This window comes from Lissotriton vulgaris, unplaced genomic scaffold (genome assembly GCF_964263255.1).
Source record: "Lissotriton vulgaris unplaced genomic scaffold, aLisVul1.2 SCAFFOLD_554, whole genome shotgun sequence".
In the NCBI taxonomy this organism is placed as follows: Eukaryota; Metazoa; Chordata; class Amphibia; order Caudata; family Salamandridae; genus Lissotriton; species Lissotriton vulgaris.
In genome coordinates this window covers 414,566-433,659 of record NW_028246286.1, presented here as the reverse complement: position 1 = coordinate 433,659, position 19,094 = coordinate 414,566, and positions in this window count along the sequence as shown.

The following is a 19,094-nucleotide window of genomic DNA, read 5'->3' as shown; positions in this document are numbered from 1 at the left end:
TTCTATCCACCACGGCACCAGGTTGAGATAGAGGGGACCTGGTCAACAGTCCAAAACATTACACGGAAAGGACGAAGGGATGGTTGGCAAAGTCAAAACAACTGGTGGCAAGGGGCTCCCACTTCTAATATGTTCGGTTGCTTGGATGAGGTGGATTGACTTGGGGGGATTGACGCCCCAATGCAATCCACGGAACCCATTCCCATTAAGGTGACTGCTCCCCCAACCCCCTCAGTAGCTTGTATGGATTGTTCAACCTTTCCTAAAGGCTCTAGCCCAGACCCTGATCATGTTACTACTCCCATTGAGATCAGGGCAGGGGACTTGGGCTTATTGCAGACTATCCCATCTAGTAGCCCAGTAGGAACAATTAGGGTGGCCTCCTGGAATATTGCAGGGCTAAGGGGTCGCCTGGATAACGCACGTATGACATCGTCGTTTTCCAGGAAACCTGGACAACTGTCCCTCTATTTAGAGTAGGCTACCTGAACTATCACAAACCTGCCATACAGGGCCTTAGGGGTAGGGCCTCCGGAGGACTCGCGGTGTGGATTAGAAACACCCTGGGATTCCGAGCTAAGGAAATCTTGGTAGGGAATGCTGACCTCCTATGTATCAGCCTGAGCAAGGATAACAGCAAGGACATTCTCCTAATTAATATCTACGCCCGAGGTTGTCAGGGTGGTAGGAAGCAACCGGTCCTGAACGATCTAGAATGTCTTCTGAAGAAGCACAATGGCGATTATTTTGTCCTAGGTGCAGGTGACTTGAACTGCTCTTTTGAACCCATCCTTAGTCTGGCAGAAGATGTGGGAATTGATGAAGATACTGCTTGGAATATTCCCCCACTAACCATAAGCAATGGTGTCAGGGGCACAGAGGCGGCCCTCCACTGGCTGGGATTCTGCCTGGAGTGGGGGCTTCGGGCAGTGAATGGCCGCACTCCGTCGGACAATTTTGGGAAACCAACTTTTGACAATGGGTCCAGCGTAAGTCGTATTGACTACATATTGGTCAATGTAGAATTTTGGTCACATGTAATAGACATGGTGGTAGAGACTAGGCCAGAGAGTGACCATAACCCCCTCTCTCTGGGGCTTAGGTTTCCCGGACTGGGCGACTGTCAATTGGAAACAACCTGCCTAACGTCCGACTTAGTTTTGTGTGACAACAGAAGACGAGTTAAATGGTCTAGGGTCATAGCCGACCCAGAGCTTATCCGTAAAATGGAGGAGTTGGTCTTAGACACAAGGGGTAGGATGACTGCCCTATCCCCCTCCGGCGGGGCCGATTCCTTAACTATTAATCTCCATGAGAAATGTTTTACGGATCTTAAAAATCTTCTCACTAAGCCATCAAAAAATAAGATAGTTAAAGCACACAAAAGATGGTATAATAAGAGCTGCAGAGAAGCCCACAGTAAACTATTAGCAGCTGTTAAATCTAGGATCACTCATGACATTAGGAAAGCTAGGCAGTCTTATAAACAAGTCCTTTGGATAGCAAAGAGGGATTGGGACGATTCCTACTGGTTAGATCTCCTTAAAGCCTGTGAGTCATCTAATCAAGTGAAATTTTGGGAGACTGTTAGATGGGGTAGGGACCCTGACTCCCAAACACCGGTTAACCACGTTTCTGCTCTGGACTGGGTGGAATTTTTTTCAGCCCAATTTAAAGATACGAGTGCTGAGCGAGAACTGGTAACCAAGCCTGCAGTGGGGGCATTATCCATAAACCCTGGGGACCGGCTCACATTTTCCACTTCAGATACGGTGCATGCCTTAGGTTCTGTTCAGTCAGGTAAAGCCCCGGGTCTAGATGCTATTCCAGCGGACCTTTTTAAACTAAACCTTGATTTATGGGTCCCATACATCACCCTATTGGCAAATACTATTGCAGCAGGGGCAAGGATTCCTCAATCCTGGAAAGGGGCTGAGATACTGCCAGTATATAAAAAAGGAGATCGATCATTGCCAAACAACTATCGCCCCATAAGCCTGATCGACTCAATCCAAAAAATAGTATCAAGAATGGCCCTAGTAAGAATTCAGGGGTGGATTGAACAGAACAACATACTTTCCCCTATGCAGGCAGGGTTTAGATTAGGCACCAGTACCATAGACCAGGTGTTCCGACTCACCATGCTCTATTGGAAGGTGGTCTTCTTGGGTGGAGGGGTTATCTATGCCGCATTCGTTGATCTTAAGTCGGCTTTCGACTTAGTTCCAAGGGTGAAACTATGGGAAGCTCTTAGACTTATGGGCTTTCCTGTAGAACTCCTGGAATTAGTCATGCGTTTGCATGAGGATAATTTCGCCCAAGTAAGGTGGGGGAGGCAGGGTCAGGTGACCAACAGCTTCCCAGTTCAACGAGGGGTGCGCCAGGGCTGCGTGTTGGCTCCCACCCTGTTTCTCCTCTTCATCAACCAGGTAGTCCAATTTTTTAACAAAACACAGACTGATGCACCTTCCCTGGGCGGATCAAAATATCCGATGCTAATCTTTGCCGACGACATCCTGCTCCTTTCTAAAATCCGGAGCGGGCTACAGGCAGCCCTGAACAGGTTTGCAGAGTTCTGTAAGAATAATGACTTGCAGATCAACGTAGATAAAACCAAATTTATGGTTTTTAGCAAGAGAACCCCAATTAAAAGTTCAGTTAGTTTGAACGGTGTCTCAATTGAACAGGTCAAGGTCATGACGTATCTGGGTGTGACCCTTGATCACCAACTTAGCTGGAACCCTCAGTTGGAGGCATTAAATCTCAAATTTGTCAGTCTCACGGGGTGCTTATTGCATGAACAGAAAAAATCCTTGACTAAACGTATCAGTCCAGCATTAAAAATCTATGAAGCCAAGGTCAATGCAGCAACCCTGTACGGAGCTGACATATGGGGCTACAAGGATTTGTCAGTCTTGGTTACAGCTCAGAATAGGTTCCTACGGAACTTGGTAGGGCTTCCACAATCCTCACTCATTAAACCACTGCTATTAGACCTAGGTTGGAGACCTTTAGACGAGATGGCACAGTTTCGTCTAGTGGCACTCTGGCGTCGGCTTTGGACGACTCCAGAGCTCAGCCTCTTCGCCCATGAACTGGATGAGGTTAAATCACTGTGGGGTGCTCACAGCATCCCATGGCTCAGGGAAGTCAAACAAATACTGTATACAATGGGCCTCCCCGAGCTGTGGATAAACCCCGGGCGATCCAGTTTTCCTCCAAAACAAGATTTTAAGGATCTTTTCTGGGCTTCGAAAAAATCTATTCTGGTCACCCATTTTTCGGTCAATAACCTAACAGGGCTTTTCTTAACACATAAGGTAACTCCGTTCCTTGAGCCCTATTGGGACTTGATTTGTAAAACCTTGGACCGTAAACTGTACCACCAGTTTCGTGTAGGTACATTACCCATCAACTCCTTCACTACAAAGTGGGCGAAGAATGTAAGCAACAAATGTTTCTGGTGTCCCGACCAGGTAGAAAGCTTTGGCCATTTGTTTTTTGCATGTCCAGCATATCGATCCCCTCGACTCAAATGGCTGAAACCCTTATTTAGAACCTTGGATTGTGGGGGATATCTTGAAGCCCTACAGAAATTTCGTGATATTAGATCTGAAATGTCTGTGATTTGTGTGGCTAAATTTCTGGGTTGGGCGTGGCTGATCCGTACTAAAAAATTGAATACTTTTTTAAATTTATTGCCATGATATGATTACATGTTGTTTGCTTGACACATTCTTTTTAGATATTTGGGGACATGTTTTCAGCAGTTTTTATATATTTTTATGTATTGTATGTTGTCTTTTATGAATTTTACTTCGAAATAAAGACATAATGAATTGAAAAAAATTGAGAGAACACAGCCCTCAGCCCAATTGGACAGGCATCAACAGCAATGACACAACTCCTGCCTGCCACAAATGGAGATAACGCAGAGGCAAAAGATTTGAGGGGCATATTACCAAAGGGGGCAATAGGCAATTATCGCCGATTTAGCGACCGTTTTCAGCCGCTAAGCTGTGATAATTCTATCGCCCTATTAGCAAGCTGTTGCTAACTGATGTTAGCGAAAGCTTTTAGGCGATAGCAAGCGGTTTGGGGCCCGCTTTGCATGTCAGCGATGTTTATCGCTAATGACATGCAAAGTGGGCGTACCCAACCAGTTAGCGACTGAAAGCAGTCGCTAACGTCGCTATCACCTATTAGCAAGGCAGGCGTAGCGTTGGAAATATTCGCGCTAAGCGCGAATATCTCCAAATACTAACACCTGCTCAGACCAGTTCTTAGCCATGTTATCCAATGGGAGGTGGATAACATGGCTAAGAGCATTTCATCGCTAATGTGTGAATATCTCTGTATTCTCAGCGATATTCACGCATTTCGCCGCTATCGCTGGATATTTTAGCACAATGGAGAAAAACGTTGCTAAAAGCATGTTTTCTCTGCTAACATATCCAGCGATAGGCAGCGATAAAAAAATTGTCGCTGAGCCTATGTAGCGATAAATATCACTACTTGTTGGTAATATGCCCCTGAGTTTCTCGTTACAGTTTGGAAAGCGTCCTGCACAGCATCCGACCATATGTACTTCACACTTTATTAAGTAGATCTCTTAAAGGCTAGACAATGTATGCATAACGTTTGACAAAACATCAGTAGTACTCACTTAATCTGAGGAAAGAACGCAGCGTATCCTTATCCCTGGGTGGTTAGGCCTCCTCAATAGCTTTGATGGGAGAAAAATTTAGAGAAATCCCTCTGAGAACAATGGAATGCCCCAAAAAATCAAAGGTTAGTGTAAAAAACCCGAACTTGTCTGTGTGAAGTGTGATACCATAATCCTTCAACTTACCAAATACTGCTGTTGAAATATGGTTGCGCTAAGACAGTGTTTTGGCAAATATTAGAACATCATCCTGGAAGGTCTGATCCCCAACCACACCCCCAAGATGGTGTCCATCATTCGTTGAAAAATGCTGGCTACTGATGCCAACCCAAACAGTACCCTACAAAATTAATACGTCGCGAACAGGGTAACAGAAGGTGGTATGTTCTTGGGAGCTAACATCTAAAAGATTCTGATGATAAGCCAACTTAAGGTTTAACAAAGAATAGAACTTGGAATCACCAGTGTTATCCAGTAATTCCTGCACTTTGGGAAGAGGATGGCAGTCCACCACAATGTTTTTATTTAAACTGCACCGATGAGCACATAACCTAATGTCTCCATCCTTCTTGCAAACAATTACTATTAGACTTTCCCACTCAGAGGAGTCTGCAATCTTAATAATACCATATTTAACCATTTGGTCTTTTTTTTAACACAGGTCTTACACTCAGCGGCACCAGTCTGACTTGTGAGTGACCGGCATAGCATTCTTTTTTAACTTGATAGTGTGCACATAATTTTCTTTACAACCAAATTTGTCATTAACAATTTCCAGAAACTCTCTAATAATCTTATTCACAGAATTATGGTCATCTATATTAACCAAAGAATAGCCATATTAGAAATTCTCACCAGTGGGTCAGCACCTAGAACCAGGTCCTTCCACCCTACTACATACCTTCCTTTGATTGCTACGTACATTTTAGTGAACATCTTCCTACCCAAGCATGCAATATAATCCTCAAATTAGCCCACCATAATAATATCATGTTCCCCATATTCTTTGGGGTGAACATCCAGTAACTTCAAAGTCACATTCACATCTCACTGAGAGTTGAATAAAGTGTCAGAAATGATTGTTATGGGTGCCCCTGAATCACACATCATATGCAAAGTAAGAGCACAACCCAATGCTACTTGACAAACAGGGTCTTTAACTTTACCAACCAATGTAGAATCCACCTCAAGATTCAGAATCAAATTAGAGATATCCAACATATTGTCATTATCAGGGAACTAAATGCTGTGCACTTTCAGTGAATTGTACGTTCAATACTCTTTCGCAAGTCAGGAACTTCACTTAATGCAGGGTCTCCACAGGTAAGGAGCTTTTCCTGAATCTTCTTAGAATAGCAACGGTACATTAATTGATCCCTTAATTAAGTGTCAAGGGATTTGCAAAAATTGTAGGCTACTGCCAATAACCTTAACGCAAAGATAAATTCCTCTAACAAATCAGGCAATTGCTTCTTTTAAAAGAAATGTAACCTCTCTAACAGGACACTAGGCCTTTTCAGCAAATTTCCGCTTGAGCTGGTAACAGCTTCTGAGAACTCAACTCAATCTCCAGCTTAACCAGATGATGCCACAGCTTTCGGCAAAATGTCAAAAATGTGTTGGCCTTCATGGCCTAAGTGTCTGAATAAAATAGTAGTTTTGCACTTAGGTTCAAATTACTCAGCCTCAACAGAAATCAGATTTTTTTACAAAAGGTCCTAACCACATGCTCCACTGGATAGTTTTCCGTGGATTTTGAAGAAACTGAGAAATCTGTTGCTGCCACAGTAGCAATAATGCAATATTAGTTCCAACAGTGCTTGCCAGTCCAACAAAAAGGATGTAAAAGGAAGCTGTTAAACTTTATTCACTTAGGGCGTAATTACGAGTCTGGCGGTCCTCAAACCACCAGACTCATGGTGGGGCAGCTGCAGTTGTCTTCCGACTCCCACACTACGATCTTCGCGGTCATGTGCCACTGGGACTGCCAACTCTGCCAAGGAAACCGATGTTCCATGGTGGTGGCGCGGTGGTCAAGTGGCATCAACTTTCTTCCCTCCATGGAAGTCTTTCCTCCATGAAAACAGTGGCAGTGAGGAAAGAAAGGGGGCCCAACATGTCCCTCTTGTGTCTCACTCCATGTGGAGTTAAACAAAAAATGGTTCTGTTTGGTAAGACCAATTGTTTTGAAAAATGCTCATAACTGCAATCTACAACAAGCGCTCTCTGGTACAAGTCCAACTTTGAGAAATAAATGCTCAAAATACAAGGTCGTGCGATCAAGAGATTATATTGTAAAATTTACAACAAAATTCCATCATTTAGTATCTGAATTAGAATCATTTAAGGATAACTTTCATTAAATGAAATGACTGTCAGAAAAAGTGAAAGTGAAATAGTGTGACTTTTTGTGAATAGTGCTCAAGCGAGTGAAAGAATATACAGTGTAATAAACATTCCTATGTACAAATATATAAGTGTTGTAATGGCCAGATGTTGATTCTAAACTAAGGATTCCTAGTGTTCCTATCTGGATCCTGGTTGTTCTGGGCCTATGATATTCGTCGACGTTTCGACCCTAGTGCGCCCCAATGGGTGCTCGCGTCGGGTCTTTCTCAAGACAAGCAGATGACAGTTGTTGTTTCAGACCAGCGAGTCTCAGCCTGAATCAAAAAGCGGCGCAGTGGCCAGTCATATCGACGAATATCATAGGCCCAGAACAACCAGGATCCAGATAGGAACACTGGGAATCCTTGGTTTAGAATCAACATCTGGACATTACAACACTTGTATATATTTGTACATATTAATGTTTATTACACTGTATATTCTTTCCCTCGCTTGAGCACTATTCACAACAAGCATTTACAATGCAATGGTCTCGGCAGCATTAAAGGTAGAGCTATTGGCATTGCTCATGATTTTTTTTTAAAATCATAAATAAATGGCATAGTCATTTACATTGCCAATAGCTTCATCGCTTGCATATGCGAGACCTTTTGCATTAGCACCCACACACAGAGTAAGTAGTAGAGTGAGAAGTTGATAGTGAGTAGGAGAGAGTTATTAGTAAAGAGTATTAGAGAGCGCATCAGAGCTGTGTGAATAATAACAGCTGTGAGCCCGTGCCTGAGGTGCATCATCAGAGCTGTGTGAATAATAACTGTGTCAGCCTAGTGCCTGAGGTGCATCATCAGAGCTGTGTGAATAATAACAGCTGTGAGCACCTGCCTGAGGTGTATCATCAGAGCTGTGTGAATAATAACTGCGTCAGCCCGTGCCTGAGGTGTATCATCAGAGCTGTGTGAATTATAACTGCGTCAGCCCGTGCCTGAGGTGCATCATCAGAGCGGTGTGAATTATAACTGCGTCAGCCCGTGCCTGAGGTGCATCATCAGAGCTGTGTGAATAATAACAGTGGCTAGCCGAGACCCAAAAAAGAGCTCTGAGGAAGCTCTCGCTGGCCATATTTCACTTTTTTTGCCCCCACATGTCCTCCCTTCATTGTCTGTTTTGTCACTCCCCCACCTGTCATCTCACCCCCAAATAACAACCAGATGGATTGGGGAAAGAGGCAGACTGATCGCAGACTGGGGAGGGGTGTCTGCAGCTGCACCTGCACAGTAAGAAGAAGGGGAAATAAACGAACATGCGGAGAATGACGGATGAGCTATGGGCAGTTCTCCAACATGGTACACAGGGAAAGGTCGTGCCGATGTGCCCTGGTGGTTGAAGTGAACAGGGCGTGACTCGCCAACCCATGCAGCTTTTTTCCACGGGTGGCTGTACCTGAGCAGTTGATCCCTTTGCCGCCCTGGCCTGCTATCTAGAGGCGAACCATGTGTCTACAACAACCGGTTCCCTCAGCGCTGAAGAGCGTGCTGCTAATGGAAGAAATGCAAAGAACACTCAGGCCTGCTAGGCCTAGCCGCTACACTGCCTCTAGGTGCTAGGTGCAGCGCTTAAATGCCACTAACCCCGGGACTTCTAGCTGTTCCTTCAAGTCTGGATCGGGAGGTCGAGTACACACAGCAAGAGAAGAAAGGTCGACTGTGTGCCTGTAATATGCCATGCGCAGTTACGGGTGGTAGTGATGTCGGCATGGCGTGTACAACTCTCATCAGCCCAGCCAATGCTGCTTCCTGGAATTGTGCACTCAAGGCCCTTGACGAGTCTGACACAGGCTTTCATTTCCAATCTCGTGAAAGGCTCCCAAGCCAAAAGTTGAGTTTCAGGCACTATACCTCACCCTGGCATTCCAGCCGTTTTAATCAAAGGTGTTGTGGCATTCGTTGTTGGACGCCAGGCTGATGGACATGTAGGACACGGCCAGCACCAGAAGCACCCAGGTGAGGCACAGCGGTGCCTCCGCCATGGCGGCCCGGAGGTTGGGGCGGGGCTGTGGGCCTGGGGTCTCAATCTGAGCACAGAGCGCCACCGCCTGTCTCCTCCTGCACAGGGTGGCCCTCCAGTATGCCCGGCCCACCCAACGTCCTGTGTCCAGGTCTGCCCTCAGTACCCAGTGCCTCTCAAGGGCATGTTGTGCGCCGCAGCTGCAGATTTCCTGTCCCCGTCTGGGAGCCGAGGTTTGGGACGCAGAGTCCTGGCACCGCTTTGATACTGTCACAGTGAGCGAGTGCAAATGAGCAGAATTCCCAAACTCTTGTTTTTGCCGCCCTCTCCCTTATGCCGCCCTAGGCGACCGCCTAGTCTGGCCTAATGGTGGAAACGGCCCGTGCTTTGAAGTGGTAAAATAAAACCAGCCTCACAGAACACTCACGCAGGTACACATAATATGAGTGGCTTGCACAACATTAACCACACAGACCTGATCGGCGAGAACACGCACATGCGGAAGACAGGCACCACCCAAGTCTGTCTCCGAGATAAAATGAACTTATGTTCCGCTGAAATGCAAAAAGGAGGACTCCTCAAGGAGAAGTGGACGCACTATCTAGTGTAGCCCCAAAAGTGAGAAAAAGACCAGTGGGGTTACTACAATGGAGTATCAAAAGAAAGCACATTATTTTCACATGTAAATAGATTTTTAATACGTTCAGAGCGCTTTACATAGCACCAATTACGTTACACAAGGACACACATTCATTTTGTGAGGCACAGGGATTTGCCCAGAATCACAGGAGGTTTTCGCGATATTCCCGAGACTCGAACCGTGTTCCCCAGGTCCGAGGTTGAGCGCCCTAGCCGTTAGGCCAACTTCTCTCTTCTTACCACTGAATGCAGGAGCAGGTTAACTGAGTCATGCCTTTCGTTGCAGAAGCAGCATGTACTATCTATGTTTGGGTAATGCTACAATGACCCATGCTTATCACATGTGGTGTACTTGTAGGAAGAGAAAATAAACTTAAGCACTTTCCCTCCCTCGATGCTTCGATGCACCAGAAATGCTTTAATATCAACGGGAGGCAGGCGAGCGTGGGTGAAATAAAAGAACCAGCGTTTGTCGGGCGATCCGCCCATCCTGCATAAAGAGAAGACTGCGACCTGTGTACTTTTGAGAAGAGGGAGGAACACTACAAGCTGCTCTACCAAGTCGAACAGATGAGAGAGTGCGTGCCCTGGGAGCAGGCATGAGCACGAGCAGCGTTCTGAGAGGCTGCTTTCCAGGAGGACAGCACCTGGCCACTGCGTGCGCGTTCGCGCGCGCGTGGCCGGCGCAAATCGCCTCCTTCGGCAGAAATGCGCGCGGCCAGGTGCTGACCTCTTTGGAAGCTGAGTTGATAACTATAGGTCTCTGGCGAGAGCGAGCTTCGCTCGCTTCTAGCCGAGACCTAAAAAGTCACACTATTTCACTTTCACTTTTTTCTGACAGTCATTTCATGCAATGAAAGTTATCCTTGAATGATTCGAATTTAGATACTAAATGATGGAATTTTGTTGTAAATATTACAATATAATCTCTTGATCGCACAACCTTGTATTTTGAGCATTTATTTCTCAAAGTTGGACTTGTACCAGAGAGCGCTTGTTGTAGATTGCAGTTATGAGCATTTTTCAAAGCAATTGGTCTTACCCAACAGAACCATTTTTTGTTTAACTATAAATACCCAGGTTCTGAGGGACACAGGGTTACCCCTTTTTCTTTAACCTCACTCCTTGTGGATGCAGCTATGTGCATGCACCCCCAGTTCCAACCTGACCTGGACATCACAGTCCATGCAATGCTGGAACTCCCTTTGACGTTCCCATTGTGGTGCCTTTTTTATACGCACTGCCATAGGAATGCCAAAGAATCATTTGCCAATGGCTAAAAAATTCATTATACAGCTGGCAGTTCTCACACAGATATGGCGGTGTGGCGGCCGGGCAGTCCCACCGCCCACACCTTCAAAATCTTAATCAGGCCCAAAGTGTAGAAAATATTCCAAATGCGATTGATACATTGTAGTATATATCAGAAAAGGCCTACACAGCTACACTTGAACAAGTGAGGGCGTCCTAGTACAACTCATGCAGAACTTACTGCCCAATATGACAAGGTAGAATCAAAATGAAATAATCCCAATTAAAGATGGCCAGAAAGTATAAAAACGTGCAGAGCCGCCTTGAAATCTAATAAACCAGCCTGTTGCAATATGCATGTAGCAGATACATGGAAATTAGTTGCACTCCAATGCTTATGTAAAAGTGAGTACAGGAGGTGGGCACAAGCAGCGGTGGCAATGAATTCAAAAGCCTAGGTGAAAATAAAGACTCACTGCGATGATAAATGGGCATGTAACACTCCCTTACGTCCGGTGTGCCTGAATGTCAGAAAAGGTGATTAAAATGCTGCGGATGAGGGCTACTAAATGCTGAAACTTCAACTTCACAGCTAAACAGCTATTTGCTAAATGTTGCAACAGGAAAACGGCAGATAATCCTGGTAGGTTTTTCAAAGTGAAGTTTATTAGTTCAGATTAGGTTCAAGAGAAAACGGAGCCCACAACCAGAGCACCTTCTGCACCGGCCCCTCAGCAGTGGCTGAGCTCATCAGCACCGAAGACGGCATGGGCTAGAACCCTCCATTCAATTACCAACAATCTATACAACCATTATGAGCGCAGGTGCATACAACAACAAATAATGCACACAGTGGCCGGCACAGGTAAGCGTGGTGGGGTGGTTAGGCGTGGCTGGGCGTGGCAGGGGGCAGTCGACAGATGGCGGAATAGGTTGTATGTATTTATTTAATTATACCTATTCCATCATCTGTCTACTTTCCCCCTACCACCCTCCCCCAGCTCCGCCCCAGCCACATTATGCACAACTCATTCAAGTGAAAACACTCCATACAAGAATACAGAGCATGAGGAAACGCTCCATAAAAGAATACTAAGTCCAAGGACGAGCCTGCTCTACACAGATATAAATATAATGACCAGTACATCACCCCCCCAATGAAATTATGCTCTGTAGCCCTAATGCACATGTAGAAATTCTTTACGTAGTGAAGTAGAGATCACCATTAGAGAGGTGGTAAAAGCGCTCACATAGTTGTTAGATCTCATATTTCAAAGGAAACATATATATTTTTTTATAATAATTGGGTCTTTTAGAGAAATGTTGAAGTAGCTTCAGTCCCCCCTCCCCCCCTCCCCCCCCACCCACACAAACACACAAACTTTGACTTTTGGTCAAGTCTTGACACTTTCAGGCACACTACTCATGGGGGTAAATGTTTTATCGAGCGCCCAAAATACAATTTCTCATTTTATATTACATTTCAGGTGTGTAAGCCAAATAATAATTGCTGCATGGAATAAAAACGAACTAGAACTAGGCATGTGTACATGAGCACTTTTTTTTCATTGGCTGTACATCTGTTTGGTAGTTTTTCTATAGCTTTAAAAAGAAAAGTAAGAGATAGACGGACAGGGAAAGCACCAGAAGTCCATGTATACCTTTTACCAGTGGTACTGGAATCCGATTGGTATTTTGAAACTGAACATTTTGTTAAGTCTGGCATTTTAATGCTGCCTCTTGACGTCAGCAAACTGACAAGAAGTCAAAGGCCATTTGTTCTGGAAAAAATGGAAGCTTTTTTCATACCTGCTATGAGCGCAGTGGGAGAGCGGACACTTTGGCTGCTGCTTCGTTGGCAGCTCGTGAGGTCTGCTGCTACCAAAGCTGAGGGGGTGAGGCTGAGCACCGGCTGAGGACGAGGGCTCCACTCCGCGCTTCGCGCAGTTGGACGAACAGACTGCTTTGGGGTTCACCGCTGGAGCTGCTGGAGTAGCCAGCAATGAGCCAGTAATTGCGGAGCTGCAGCTGCAGGGACCAATACAGGGAACCAGGTCCGCACCAGGGGTCACAAGGTCCCATATAGGCCCACAGTGTCAGCAACCAGCGGGGAGCGCGGAGGTACGTGGTGTGCATCGTCGCAGTCGCTGGCCCACTGGACCCATATTCCCCAATCACTCGACCAGCCGCAGTTGCTTGGGCCCCGGAGATCGGGGTGGGATAATCCCTGCAGGGTAGGCAGGGATACCCCGAGACAGCTAGAAGCATTCCTCTCCTCCCCCCCCCCCCCCCTTCTACAGCCCACTGCCAAAAGACAGCTAAAAGCGTGTGGACGACCATTGGGACTGCAGCACCAGCAGGCCATGGAAGAGGAAGAGAAACAATAAGCCAGTGCCCCCCCACCCCCACCACGGAAGTGGGCGACCAGTTGTGGTTGTGGCCTGCGGGGGCAGTAACTAGAAGAATCCAACAGTCATAAGACCTCCTGGCGGCCGGAGGAAGATCCAGGCAGCCCAGAGAAAGAAGGTAGTGGTCCAACTGGAGGTAGTGGGGGTCTTAAGGCCCCAACGGAAAAGAGAAGTGAGGGACGGTGAGCCACTAAAGCCGCCAAGTTAAAGTTGTCCAACTAAAGGCACTTCTCTCGCCACCCAGCAGACACTTTGGTACCACTTTGCCTCAATGGAATCCAGGGCTCTGAAACAGCACAGAGCAAGGAGGAAGGACACAACTTCAGTGGTTCTCTCCAACCACTAATAATCAGGCCCTCCCAATCGCAGGATGACCAAAAAGAAGCCTCCTCAGCGCCTAGAATACGTTCCTGCAAGGAAAACCCTTCCGATCCAAGTATCGCCCCGAAATCTAAGGAGTGCACAGAACTCAGGGATTCCCCTCTCCAAAGTCTCCTCTAAAGACCCCAACAGCAGGCCTTATAATCCAATTTCTATACAAACGCCTTCCCAACGGTGGGAACCCCCCCCGTTTTGACCGAACCATCAGTATGTGTTAAGGCCAGCAATGCAAAGGAGCACCTTCTAGGGACCCTCCCTAACTGCAAATCTCTCGCAACACAAGACCAACGAACACACATCGGGATCCGCCGGTCCCAATCCTGCCCTAGACCATGCTGCTCCTCTGGAAACAAACATAAACTCGTATGGGACTTACATGTTGATGCCATTGCCTCGACGTCAGAAAACCACAAGCGGGTTGTTACAGCTCAAATACACAGCCAACAACAACTTACTCTGCAGTACCCCATCCAGCCCAGCCCTCCAGAGCTCTTAGAATCCTGACCAGTTATGACAGAAGCGCCTGAGTGTAAACAAGATTTGGGGTATCTATCAGCAATATTTTTACAAAACTTGGAAACTAAGATAGAAAGATCATTGGATCTCACCCGAAGACTGTTCAGAATGGCCAGGGAAACCAGGCTGCCCCCACTCAGCCAATGCCTTAAAAATAGTATTTCTATCAACGAATCAGGACGAACCTTAACCATCGAAATAAATAATTCCACAGCAAGGGCACTACTCTGGCAATTGACCAAAATGGAGCTGAAAATTGACCTTCTATCAACCATCGCACAATCCCTAGTGGATCTGAGCAACAAGGTGGACCTCATAGAGAACAAATTTAACAATAACGAGGATAATTGACCCTCTACCTGCTCATCTGCAGTACTTATCGACAAATGGGCAACTCTCCCGCACATTCTAACAGATCTGGTAGCTTCGCTAAAGGGGCCAATAGGGAGCACTATCAACCTGCTGAACAACAGTTGCTCCACACCAACAACAACATGTGTCTGCTTTCAAGCCAACCCGACCACAATTAACCCTGGCAATCCCCCAACGAAGCCCGTCAACCAAGTTCCATCCTTGGCCATTAATCCTTCTACCAGCTCACTAAGACTAAGTCCCAGTCCCTGTATCTTACACTCAGGCAAGGAACTCGAGGGCAACTATCTTACTCAAAAAAGGCAAGATGAGCCCCATTCGAGGAGGGCCAAGAAAAAACTAAAGAAACAGCAGAAAAAGGCCAAAGCTTCTAAAAAACTTGCCCTTCTGCTAACAACTCACAATCAAATATCACAAGCCAATAACGACAAAGTTTGGACCTATCGAATTCTTGCCAAAAAGTTTGTTTCAAGCAAATCAATACCAACAGTACCAATCCCAACTGATGCAAAACATGTGTCTGACAAACTATCCTATCCAACTCCCTGAAGGGGGAATTGCACAACTTACAAAGGCCCTGCAACCGAAATCCAATCAGCCTCTTCATCAACCACTGTGAAGCTAGAGCATACCAGCCAACCATGCCCGTCCAGGGAACAAGGACTTGTCATTTAGGCACGCATCACCCAGGGTCCTTTTTCCTCGGACCCTCAGATGTTTTGTGATGTAAATATCCTGCCATCCTAAAGCCCCATTTTAAGACTAGAAGCCTGTCAACGAGACGCCGGCTCAAGCTCCAACTCAAGCACCGCTAATATAGGACCAAAAGCCTCGTCCAAGGAATACCAAGTCAGCAAATCAACTCAAAAGGTAATTTTCACCCCTAGATATCATATTAAGGGCCACTGCAACATCCTAAACAGGGGCAACATACTTCGCTTATTTGAGCACATACCTACAATAGCCCAAATACAATTGGACAACCTAGCCTGGGTCAAGTTCTTGAGCCTTCCCAGTGATACCCAAGGGGAATCGACCTCGATAGGGTTGAGCCGTCATACCCGGGAGGGGCTAATGCCAGAAGAATAATCTTTAATGGCAGAATGGGGCATAGACATCGCATTCCCGTACCAGAGAAATATCCTTACATGTTAAAGGTACCCCGCCAACAAATGAAGTCTACTCAGTTCTAAGGGGGACAGTGAGCAACCACCAAGGGGACAAAACCTTACAATGAATTGAATGAATGAATTAGGGATTTGTATTGCGCAACTTTGCCCGGAGGCATCAAGGCGCATCAGATGGGAACAGCTGAGTGATGGGTGAAAACAGATGACGAGTTACAGGTAGGCTTCTGCGAAAAGCCAAGTTTTTAGACCTTTGCGGTAAAGGGCGAGGGACGCCTGGCCCTTAATTCAGCTGGAAGCATGTTCCAGAATTTCGGGGCAAGGGAGAAAAAGGCCTTCCCTCCCCATCTGGCCTTGGCGGTTTGAGGGACAGACAAAAGTTTTTTGTTGGCAGAGCGCAAGGCCCTGCCCGGGGTGTAAAAGGACCAAAGAGACCTAATGTCTTCTGCACCAGATCCGTGAAGAGCACGGTAGGTAAGAATAGTACCTTGAAATTTATCCTGGCCTGCACAGGAAGCCAGTGAAGGTTTTTTCTGATCAAGGATCCTGAAGAACGTCTGGTGGCATCAACAACAAACCTTGCAGCTGCATTCTGGACAACTTGTAAACGATGGACCAGCCTCTTGCTCATACCTAAATAGAGGGTGTTACAATAGTCCAGGCGAGGAGAGATGAGAGCCACCGAGACTTGTTTCCGGGCTTCCGGGAAAAGATAGTGTGTGAGTTATCTCAGGATCCTTAAGACACCACAATAGGTGGAGACAGTCCTGTTGACTTGCTTGTCAAAGGTAAGTGTGGTGTCGAGAATAACACCCAGATTACGGGCGACAAGAGAGGGCTTGGGACACATTCCAAGGGCAGGCGGCCACCAGTCAGCTGACCAGACATCTTGTTTACCTCCAAAGATGAGGACCTCGGTCTTTTCCCCATTTAGTTTGAGGAAATTTGAGGTCATCCAGCCTGCCACTGCTTCCATGCAGTTCCTGAAAATTGAGGCCGTGTTCTCCACAGATTGAGAGAGGGAGACCATAATCTGGGTGTCGTCAGTGTACGACAATACTTCCAGTCCGAAGGATCTTACAAGTCTGGCAAGTGGGGCCACATATATGTTAAAAAGTGTAGGGCTCAGGGATGAGCCCTGAGGGACCCCACACTGCAGAGGCTTGGCGGAGGAGAGGAAGTCGCCCAGTTTGACCCTTTGTTCACGCTGGTTGAGGAAAGATGTCAGGAGGCTCAGAGCCGACCCATCCACTCCCATCTCACTAAGACGGGTGGCCAGAATGGTGGTGACAGGGTGTCAAAGGCAGCTGTAAGGTCGAGCATGATCAGAAGGGTGGTCTGACCACTGTCGACCTTAGCGCGGATGTTATTGACCACCACTGTAAGGGCTGACTCTGTGCTATGTGCCTTCTGAAAGCCATGCTGAGAGGGATCTAGCAGGCTAGCTTTATCCAGGAAGGCGCTGAGATGGTAATTAAGGTGGGCCTCGAGCATCTTAGCGGGAGCAGGGAGTAGGAATATAGGGTGGACGTTTTTTAGAATCCCGGGGTCCATGGTGGCCTTTTTCAGAAGGGGCTTAACAATGGCCGTCTTCCAAGGCGCAGGGAAGACACTATTGGAGATTGCCAGATTCATTACTTCCAGAAGAGGGGGAAGCAAGACCTCTCTGCAATTCTTCAGAATTTTTAGAGGGCAGGTGTCCAGAGGGGATCCAGATTTAAGTTTGTCAAGGAGCTTATTAAAAACTTCGGAGGTAAGAAGAGGAAAGTTGGACAGGTTTCCGCGAGGAGCCAGGGTCGGCTCCTGCCAGGGAGGTAGAACAGGTGACGGGGCAGGCTCCTGAATAAGATTGAGGGCTTCTAGGGCTGTGTATATATCCACGATTTTGGTATGAAAAAACGTGGAAATCTGATCGCAGAGTTTTTGAGATGCAACAATGGAATCGGGGTGTTGAACAAGAGATAACAAATCTATAATTTTAAATAGTTCACTGGGAGAACTGAGGGAGGTTGTCAGATTAGTAAAATATGACTGTTTTTCTGCCAGGACGGGGCCGACGGGCGTTTCCTGACGCAATAGTGTGGCTTAGCCGAGGCTAGGATGTTAACAGCCTTCGAGATGGTGCTAACAAGCTCAAAAGCAGCAACATCAGTATCAATTTTGGGAGAGAACTTAAAGTTGGCGATAATGGGGCCAAGGGCCTCGTTATTCAGGCCCCTGTAGTTTCTTTTCAGTGTGCCTTGATCTGCTGCCTACCTGGAGCCTTCCTCGAGGCGAATTAAGGGCTGACCACAGGTGCTAGCGCCAAATACAATCTACGGCCGCAAGAAGGGGGTAGACCGGGCAGAGATGCCGCGCGACCTGCGGCGCGGCCCGGGACCGTGCTGATACACAATGGACCTGGAGAACGCCCGCAGCTGCCGGACTGTACAGTTGGCAAAGGGCATGGGCTGGACGCATTTTCCTGTGCCAGGAGCCGGTGTGCAGTGCTCAGGATAATTATTAAGTCTCATATGCCTGAGGCGCCCTAATCACTGCTCTGGGGCCGCACAGCCTACACGGACCATTATTGTGTCGATGGGCAGATCAGTGCGTGGCAGCTGAGGGACGGCCTTTATGATCCTGCGCCCATATTTTCTGAGGAATAGCGTGAAGACCTGTGGCCGCTGGGAGGGCAGTGGGGTCGAGCCTCACGGTCCTGACTCCCCCCCCCCCCCCTCCCCCCAATCTTGTCCTCTATCTGATTGAAGATCACTTTCAGGGAGTGGGGGGCACCATTAAGTGCCTACAACAGGTGCCATTTCCTGACACTTCGTCACTCTGTTATCGGGGCAGTACTATTCCTGGGGGAAGGGCTCCGTGGGGCCCAGGTTGCGCCTGCTGTAAATTCAACCAGTCACCATTTTGAGATGCCTGAGACCCATTGATATACAGACCTGTGCCTAAGAACTTGCAACCTCACGTGTCTTCTGACAAACCTGTTCTCAGCCGCCCCCTGTCTGAGTTTAAGTCGTAGAGTGCAATGGCCACCTCGAGGGGACCCAAACCATCTATGCTACAAAAATTCTCCAAATATGCCAACTCCAAATCAGCGGACTCTTAGATGCGGCAACCGGATGAAGAAACAAAACAGCAATCAACAGATGGACGCTAGCGGACATAATGGAGGCTGTACAAGGGTGTTGCACAGCGCTGGAGCTCAAAATTGATTCTGTCTCCATAGATGTCAATTTGACTTGGACTGATCTCCGGAATATGGGGTACCGAGTCAAGGCAAATGAAGGATACATCGCTACACTCGCGTTCTCCACCACACGCCTGGATTCAGTGGTCAAGCACTTACAAACCCAGACGACTGACCTTGAGGCCCGGCTAGAGGAC